We start from the raw sequence: 10,834 nt of genomic DNA, 5'->3' as shown, positions 1-10,834 counted from the left end.
CGCTCTGCCGGTCGTCCTCTTTTCTGTTTTCCCGTCCCGTCTGGCGAGACGCTCAGGGAGGCCAAAGCACCTTCGTAACTTCCCGCCCAAAAACGCAGGGCGACGTTGCTAGCGGGAAAGCGGCCGCGGCTCTTGACTCAGAGGAAGGGAGGGCGAAGCGGGCGGCACTTTGAATTCCGCCGGTTTCCCGCCGGGATTTGCACCCCTGCTGGGGGCGGACGCCGGTGAACAGTCGCCTTCCCCTCGTTCGCTAGCGGAGCTTGGGGTGGGGTGGGAGTCGCTTCGGTGAAAGACCAGCCACAGCCTTCGGGGCCTCGGTTGTGATCTTCAAGGATCGGCGACTGCAGCCCGCCTTTTCTTCCAGAGACCCCCATGCGCCTGACCGTCCTCCTCCTCCTCCTCCTCGCCCGTGCTTTGAGTCCCTTCCCCTGCCCCAATGCGGGATGCCCTCAACCACGTAGGCAGCGCCAGGCAGCCTCTTCGGCGCTCGCGTTGTGGAGGAACAGCGGCGATTCTCTCGAGCCGAAGCTCTTTGGGGAAAAGGCAGAAGGATCTGCGGGTGTCCCGCTACCTTCGGTCCTAGCTGCTTTCATAATTTTCTTCCCCACCGTCAGGTCGTAAAAAACATCAAGGGCAGAACCCGACCCAACCTTTCAGGTTTCACGATACTGTAGTTACCATTAGGTTTACCATATCCGGGCTGCAAGATTCCCGATGACCCCTAGATGGCAATAAGGAGCTGGAGAATACCACCACCACCACCACCAGCTCTAGCCGTCCAGCCAGACGACTTTTGCCAATCAGTAAATGATATGGGATAAGACGCTCTTTATTAATTTATTCTCAGTACATATCAGAGATTTTATGATCTCCTAAACTCCACTGAAGTTGTTACCTAGGCTGGTAAGGGAACGTTAGGAAACCAGTCACAAGCTCGGAGAACAAACTGTCCTTCACCCTCATATATCAGAGAGATAATAGCTAAATATTTCCAGACGAGCTACCTGGCCGGCTACATCCCTATAAACAATGGGAATCTCTCTTGTAGATATGTCTTATTCTGACTTATTTGAAACCATGGCAAACAATGCCAGCAGCATCAGATCAGTGTTCCTCACCAGTGTCCTAAATTCAAAAGCGGAGCTGTTTGAATACTGGACTTTTATGTACTGCTCGCCTTAGTGAGATTAGTTGAAAATATTTGTAAAGTAGATCTCTGAGTGTTTTTGTCTTATTTCTTGGACTGTTGTGTAAGGATAAGCATTATCGCTCATTTAAGTCGACGGTTTTATATTATGATTATTTGATGAAATATGGATACATTTGAAAATTGGTAAAAGCAATGTTTTCAAAAGCAGAGGTTTCTTTGTTTTTAGGTAATGCATACCGTAATTGTTCCTTACCAGAGGTATTTTGGGGGAAGATACCTTTGTGGAAGAGAAGGAGAGTCTCATTTCTAAAAGCAGAATTGCACATAACATGAATATGTAGTATTAGTAAGTTTTTATATAAAATCACATACACTATATATAAAATCTTATGTAGCATTTATATAGAAGATCTGATCCACTATCCAGAAGCATTGATTATGAATACATTAAAACAACAGATTAATCTAATTAGCAGCTAAATGTAGTTCTTCCAATACTTAGTGAATATTTTTAGTAAAAAAATAATAGCAAATTCCTAAGTATACAGAACTAAAGATAAATGAACCAAATAAAGTCTTCATATGATGCTTTTAGCAAAACAGGAAGTTTATTTGTTGATTTGAGAAAGCATAAATAGGGGAAATTATAGAATATTTTGTGCTATGGCATTGAAGGGTAGTTGTTGGATGCACTAACTGGTAAATGATGGAAATAAAGCAAACACGAGAATAAATGGAATGCTTGGCAAATGGTTCAAGGATGTGTGAGCAGATTGTGTATTTAGAAGTAAATATACAAGAAATGTTTAGTGATATTTGAAGTATTTTAGGAGAATACATGAATGTATGCCTACTTCTGTATGCACATACTTCATTATGTAGTAACGTTACTTATGGGTGAATGTGTAAGAAATGCTCACAGTGATATTAAAAATATATTAGGAGAAGACATGAATATATGCATATTTCTGTTTGCTGACATTGCCATGTTATTGAGAATCAAAATTATTTTCCACATTAGACTGAATGATGTAATAAAGCATGGATCTAAAAATTATTGTATCAAAGACTAAAGTAGTTATATTTTATGTTTTACTAGGAAAAAAATGCAATTGAATGAACAATTGCACAATTTATATCGTTTTTGAAATATAATAAACAGATGAATTTGTATGCCCATCAAACTGTAAGAGTAGCAGTAGCTCTTGACTTACTTACAACCATTCATTTACTGATCATTTGAAATTACAATGGCATTGAAAAAAGTTACATGACCGTTTTTTCACACTTACAAATGTTGCAGCATCTTTATGGTCAGGTGATCAAACTTCGGACACTTGGCAACTGGCATGTATTTATGACTGTTGCACTCTTCTGGGGGTCATATCACCATTTATAACCTTCTCAGCTGACTTCTGACAAGCAAAATCAATGGGAGAAGCTGGATTCGCTTAATGATTGCATGATTCACTTAGCAACTGCAGTGATTTGCTTAACAGTTGCAGCAAAAAATGTAAAATTGGGCACAACTCACTTAATAAATGCCTTGCTCAGCAATGGAAATGTTGGGCTAAATTGTTGGTTGTTAAGTCAAGGACTATCTGTACTTTCAGATTGCCTAATCATAGGACAAACTAAATGTGCGCAGTTTTGTGTTACATTATATAGTTTAACAGAATTATATTTTCCAAAGTCAATTACTATTAAACTATTGCCAGAGTACCTGCAATTGTGGGAAAGATTAATACAGACTAAAAGTAATAACAATCATATGAGCATCTGCAACTTTTATTGACTAGCAAACAGCATTATTAGTCTCATTTCAGCCCAGGAATTGAAACTGGCCAATCTGCTGCTGCTGTAGCTGCTGCTATTTGGCTGAGTATTTGGAAGTCTTCTCCACAGCAGAGAAATATAGAAATTTGCTCCGCAGTCCAATCCAAATTGTCTCATTGTTGGAATCTGCTAGGTCCAGAAGCTCCTGACAATATCATGACACAGAGAAACAGGAGACTTTTGCAGGATTGGTGGAGTTCCTGAACTCTGCTGACTTATTGTTTTAGTTCAGAGTTATTGCACAAAAGTCAGATTTTCAAATATAATGCCATTTTCTAGTAGTTACTAATACTCAATTACTGTTTAAACTATCTGGCCTTTAAAAGTCACATTATAAACTATCTTTACGTTTCTTCAGTTTGAAAGCTATCACAATAACCAGTTTCTTCAAGCTTTATGATCCCAAACAGCTCTCTGATCCTTTTCCAGACATGCCTAAAATGCCCATTCCAATCCTATACCACAAAGACTTGCCTGAAAAAAAAATCTCTTATCTTTTTTTCTGAAGAAAGTTTATACTGCAGATAAGGGAAAGAAACCAAGAATGTTGGTTAAGTGCATCTTTCTGCATTTCTGACCTGTGCAAGATGTAGGACATAGATGGAGGAAAAATACTTTCCTGAGGCCTGACTAGAGGTCTATTCAACTCTTCATCCATATAACATTTTGCCACCTTTCTCATGAGATGACCTCACATAGTAAGCAGATTCTCAAAGAATTACTTCAAAATGCATTGTGTCATCTCAGATTACATATGCTGCTTGTTTTATCACATGCTAATTCTCTGGAATCCACATGGCATGCATAGGCATCCATTCCTAACCATAATGATGTTAAAAGGATGAAATGTCAGATGCTCCATCCTTTTATAGTTGCATCATGGTGTCCCATGTAAGCAGAAAAGCAGTGTTTGTATCTCAAATTATATTTCATTACTTGGTCCCCCCACCCTTTGGTGGCATGGTCAAATACACACACACACACACACACACACACACACACACACCACCTCTGGATGAATGGAGCCCATCAAGTGGTTGATCTGATTATTATTGCCACAGGTGATTTTTTTAGCTTTTGTATTGGGGTTTTATTTTTGTAAACAGCCCAGAGTTATTGTGAGTTAATTAGGTGGCTATATACAATTTCTTAACAAATAAATCTCAACAACAGCAATAATAAAGCTATATGTGATATAACTTTACGCTATAAAAGGAAGGGGGAAGCCTTGAAATTTATTATGTAAAAAACTCTTAGGAAAATTTGAAGTTTGCTTGAAAATATTTTAATCCCAGTTAAAAGAATAGTTCAATATTTTGGCAAATGGCATTGCTGCAAATAAATTTATTTTTCCAATGATATATACATACAGATTCCATATTTCCTGATATTTTAATAATCTTCAACTACTGGGAATATTTCCAGAAAGAAGGATGTGACTACAACAATCAGCAATTACTATTAAGTATGTTAATAATTCTATGAACTTCAGGCCACATATGGTAATACTAGGGCAACGTCAAATCATGTCAGTGTGTGTCCCAAAATGCATCTCCAAACTTAAGATGATCATAACCTACTATTTTTATTGACTATTCTTTGAAATACCCTGTATATTGTACATATATGTTCGGTTAACTATATTTTAAGATAGCAAGATACTAATTTTATAGTTTTTAAAACAATGGCAAGACAAGGATGATATAGTCCAACATTATCAGGGGATTTATAATCCATCCAGTTCAGCCTTCTGTTGTCTACCGGCATTGATTCTTTAGGATTCCAGAAAAAAGGTCCTTTCTGTCATAAGCTACCTATTTTTTCCCCACTGGAGATATAATAGACTATGACATGTTTTACAAGCAAAGCCTGTGTTTGAGTCATGAGTCCTTTAGCTAAGTCTTTTGAACTTTATGCTGATGAAGTTAAAAGAGAAAGGGAAATAGAAACATTTTTAGTTGAGAGAGAGAGAGACAGTTGAGCTCTGCTTAGAATGGGGTATAAATGAACTTCAAGAATTATTTTATAAATCAATGGAAGAAGTGAGAATTGAAAAGTGTGTAGTCACCTCTTCTCAGATGAATGCATCTCTCTTTGCTGAACTGTAATGAGCTCCAGGTGGTAATTCGTTCCCCCTCCTCTGTGTCCTGATGCTTCCAATTTTATCCAACTATTTCAAATTAGGAGTTGTGCTGGATGTGAAATGTAACCTTTCACCTCTTTACAACAGTTGTGATTACTGTATTATATGCCTTTGGAAATTGGAGTCATTGGTTGAATCGTGCAACATGGATAATTGAGCTCAAGTTACTTCAAAGAGTGTTCTTCTTACAGAAGTTACACAGTTCTTATAAAGATGTGCCACTTTCAGACACAAAATGGAAAACAGCTGTATGCTTCAGAGAAGAACATTAGCCATTCCAAATTCAGACTGGGTGAAGGAAAAAGTGCTAGCTGTATAACCTTTTTAAATACACACCAGTGGGTTTTAATGGTATGTGCCTTTTCAATTTATTAGAATAACTAATTATTTTTCAGTATATTCAAAAATGGAATTATGATAAATCCTTATTCTGGCAAGTTTCAAGGGATGTTTTCTTAAAAACATGAGTTGCCTCTGAACCACTCAAATACATTGTTTGCATAGGGCAAAGGCAAAACAGTTCACTCTGTTCCTCATTTTATGCAACATTGAAAGCTGAATTTTATTTTGACACTGGTAAGAATACACATTATCCAGTAATACACTGAGAGCTGTTTTAGGGGTATGCCAAGCACTAACAAGTCATTCTACACTATCCAGTAACACTTTGCCAGTACTACCATATATTCAATAATTCTTGCCACTCAACCTTATTCCCCCAAATAGTTCATGTTGTTCCCTGTGTACTCTGGCTAATAGCAGTTCTTCACACCTTTCTTAGCCTAGCTATATGTAACACTTTTACTTTACTGACTCCTGAGCCTAATAGGGCCTGCCAGCTAGACCCATCTCCCTTCCAAATGCCTCAGTCATAAAATTTAATATGCAGCATCTTTTAATTTAGCATTTTATATTTGCCATTAAACTTTATAAAGGTTGACGAAGGAGGGAGAGAAAAAGAGATAAATGTGTGTGGTGCAGCTGGATAGTGTAGTGGTTATAGCATGGATTTTGAAATGGGGGATCAGGATTCAAATCCCAGCTAGTACCTACCTTACAATAGAGTTAGATGGGATAAGGTCCCCTAATGCTTCACCTGCCTATCACTAATATGAGAATGACATGAACTAGGAGAATCATGCCAGCTGGGACATAACCTGGATTAACAAGATCTGCACCAGACGTTTGGGATCCAGGACAACCCGATTAGTGGGCTAATTACTGGAACAAATTATATATGGATGAGACAAGAGTACCAGGAATTGATGGAATGTAACTACAACAGTATATCTAATGAGAAGTGGGACAGGAAACATTTGAGGGAAATATAGATGGAAAGAAGACTTGCTTCCAAACTAAGTGGGAAATACAGAGTTACCCAATGTTTCAACATAGTGAAGAGGAAACTGCTTTAGTAATTTTCGATAGGCATCTTGGACTCAAGACTTGGAAGAACAACTGGATGTGCAACCAACACTGGAAGCTGGAACATCTCTGCCACTCTTCCACTATAGAGCATAGTAGCTGATATGAGGCATAATGGCTAAATTAGCTACAATCAACCCTGACCAGTCATCAAGACTCAGTAGATTTTTCATTGATTTTACAGAAGATAATGTTTAATAAGCACTATGCAATCTAAAATCATCTCTAGCTATTGGTCTGGACGGAATATGTGCCTACTTCTTAAAAAAGCTATCCACTGCCATAGCAGAACCTCTAAACATAATCTTTGAAAAATCTTTCAGGACCAGCTCCTTGCCAAAACTATGGTCACAAGCCACGGTCATCCCCATCTTCAAAAAGGGAGACCCCAGCCTAGTTGAAAATTACAGACCAATCTCTTTATGATGCATCACCTGTAAAGTCATGGAATCAATTATTAACCAATCCATCATCCTCCACTTAGCAACAAACAACCTACTCTCTAATAAACAATTTGGTTTCAGGAAAAAACTATCATGTAATCTGCAACTCCTACACTGCAAAAATATATGGACTACACAACTTGACCAGGGCAAAGCAATTGACGCTATTTACATAGACTTCTGTAAAGCCCTTGATTCAGTGGTACACAACAAACTATTCCTAAAACTAAAATCTTATGGTATCTCCGGACACCTGCATAACTGGATAGATGCATTCCTGTTAAATAGGCAACAAATGGTCAAAATAGAGAACACCCTATCAAATCCTGTACCTGTCAACAGTGGTGTCCCCCAAGGCAGCGTTCTAGGACCAACTCTCTTCATACTCTACATAAATGACCTCTGTGATCATATTAAGAGCAACTGCGTTCTCTTCGCTGATGATGTAAAGCTATTCAACACCACAGACAGTACCGCTACCCTTCAAAAAGACCTTGACGATGTATCAGAATGATCAAACAAATGGCAACTTCAAATTTCAACAAATAAATGCTCTGTCTTACATATTGGCAAAAATAATCAGAAAATGAAATATAAGCTGAATAGTCAAGACCTTGTTGATGACTCCAACTATGTCAAGGACCTTGGAGTACTCATCTCTAATGATCTAAGTGCTAGAGCCCACTGTAACTACATAGCTAAAAAGGTATTAAGAGTTGTTAACCTAATCCTGCATAGCTTTTTCTTTGGTAATATCACACTACTAACTAGAGCATACAAAACATTTGCTAGACCAATACTTGAATATAGATCATCAGTCTGGAATTCGCATTACATATCGGATATTAATACAGTCGAGAAAGTCCAGAAATATTTCACGTGAAGAGTCCTCCACTCCTCTACTCGTAGCAGAATACCTTATGCCACCAGACTTGAAATTTTAGACCTAGAAAACCTAGAACTATGCCACCTTCAGTCCAATCTAAGTATAGTTCATAAAATTATCTACTGCAATGTCCTACCTGTCAATGCATACTTCAGCTTCAACCATAACAATACAAGAGCAAACAATAGATACAAACTCAAGGTTAACCGCACCAAACTTGATTGCAGGAAATACGACTTCAGCAACAGAGTGGTCAATGTCTGGAATAGTCTACCTGACTCTGTGGTTTCTTCCCCAAACCCCAAAAACTTTAATCTTAGACTGTCTACTATTGACTTAACCCCTTTCCTAAGAGGTTTGTAGGGGGCATGCATAAGTGAACCAACATGCCTACTGTCCCTGTCCTATTGTTTCTTTTTTATTCGTATCCATTTCATGTATTCATAACCATGCTTATACTTATACCTGTTATCTAAAACTTGCTTGACAAATCAATAAATAAAAATTAAATAGAAGTACCATCAGATAATATGGTCATGACAATCCCATTTATCATCATAACAAAAACTTATGAACTAATACACTACAACTACTGTAATTTAGGAGAAGCCAAGAGATACACTAGAAAAACAGAAGCCAAGAAGATAAATGCCCTATTCTCCAAAGGACCATCCAAGATGTACCCCCAATTACAGTATAGCAACACAGTAATAACAGAGCCACCAATAGCAGAAACTAAACAGTACTGGAAGAACAGATGGAAAAAAGAAAAGACCCATATCTCTAGTGCAAAGTGGCTATAAGACCTTTGCCTATTAGAGCAGACCACAGCAATCACCCAGAATAAAAATCAGCGTCACCATCACAGTAGCAGATATCCAACAGCTGGTCAAAAACATAAAGAGCTGGCAAGCACCTGGCCTGGACATGATCCCTACTTACTGGCTGAAAAAAAAATGCTTAGTAGTGCAGATTAATCCACTGCTAAGATGCTGGCTACCACAAATTTTCCTTTTTTGTTACATTTCACAAGGAAAAGTAACATGGCTACTGATGTAAGAATCACATTTGTATAATGTGGCTTGATCACAAAAGTCTCTTCATATTAAATACAACTGTGAAATCAACTGAAGATTTTGCAATATTAGCACTGAGTCAGGAAAAGAAATACTGAATAACTATCAGTTAGTATGGAAATTAGGCAATGTTTGCATTAATATTTGAGACATAGAATGAAAATTATTTTGAAATATAAAAGGGTTATATTCAAATATTTTCAAACAGTATCATTTTTCTATTTCCTTTTTTGAATGAATAGTCATAATATAATTCACATTCTTGTTGGGTTCATAAAATATACTGTGTCAAAATCATCTGAAACACAGTATGTGTGAATTCAGCCCGATTTACTTGGGATCTGCTTCAGTGTGGAAAAAAGCACGTATCCCATACTAGTTCATATTAAAATAAAATGCATCTAAAAGATATGTAGCACATCACAGAAGATCCAGATTAATATTTTAATGTTAATATTTCTGTGATGGTAAAGAGAAGAGAAAATAAAAGAGAAGTTGGAGATTATTGCTGATATATTTCCCAATATCTCTTAGGGTTTCAGATTATTAACATGCTGAATGCAAGGTTATCATACCTTGGAGTTTGATTTAGATAAGCTCTGGATTTCAACTCTAGATTTAGTTTTTGGGTTTTAGCACTTTATACCTGGACCAAAGAGATGACACAAGGCTTTATGCTGTGATGATGGAGACGCCTGCTGCATTATGGAATCCACAGAATGCTTGTCAAATTATTTTGAATTTAGACTTCTACCAATGTATTCAACACTTTTTCACCTTTTTGAACAGGTGTTTTTTTTTTAAAAGGCTCACCTAATAGTTTATGCAATAAAGGGGTTGTGCCATGAACCAGGGGTCTACAGTTGTGCAAATAGAAATTCCACTCAGTCCTATCAACTATCAGTTATGGAGTTCCTTCTTTCAAGCACTAGGTCTTTGAGTCAGGTAAAGGTGGAAATCTGGCAAGTAGAAGGAGAACTAAGTTTGAAAAAACCTTGATAACCTTGTATGATAACCTTGCTCTCTCCAGCTGGTAAAACAGTTTGCCAGCAATACATGTTTATGACACACGGATTGTGCTTTTCCAGTTGATGAAAGTGGTAGTCCTATACGTGACTTTTTATTCAATGATAAAATGCCTTGAGAACTGTAAATAAAGGATAACATTCAATCTAAATTAGTACATTATTACAATAAACAGCAATTCAATCTAGATAATATAAACTCTAGCCAAAACTGAACATATATTATAGATTAAAATGTAAATCTGGTCAGTGAATTCAGTGATTCTTGCATTTTGTATTCTGTAAACAATGGGAAAACATCTTTTGTGAAAAAGGCTTATTCCAGTCTGAAGGCTCTAATAGTAGAATTACTCCTTGACTTAACAACCACAATTAGGACCTTCAAGTGCACTTCTTGATTCATGCAACGTATAGATATGCTTTTTTGGTGGGTAACTAAGCCAATTGAAGTTTATTCAATAAGCCATGATCCAGTCAAGCAATGTTGAGTGTAAGACACCCAACTTTATTTTTTTATCTAATGAGCCTTCCCTTCAGGGTAGTTACAACCTTGCCCATTTTATAACATGTACAAGACGACGCTGAAATTCCTTTTCTCCCCAGGTGGCCCATATAGTTTTAGCACCTGCACATGGACTGCCGAAAAGCGCTCTGGGCTGCTTAAGAGAAAAGAAAAAAGGTGGCAAAATGCGAGCCATGGAGGAGACGCCTCCAGAAGCCCAGGAGGACGACAAGTTCATATGTTAACCAAAGGGGAGTAAAGGCAAAGCTGCCTTGCATGTGCCAAGAGATTTCCTCAACCAAGCTCCCTCTGCTCGATATAGAAGGATCGCCATGGGCAGGCATAGAC

Source organism: Pseudonaja textilis, chromosome 2 (genome assembly GCF_049901715.1).
Source record: "Pseudonaja textilis isolate UNSWEBS1 chromosome 2, rPseTex1.2, whole genome shotgun sequence".
Taxonomy (NCBI): Eukaryota; Metazoa; Chordata; class Lepidosauria; order Squamata; family Elapidae; genus Pseudonaja; species Pseudonaja textilis.
Note: the sequence above shows the minus strand (reverse complement) of the source record.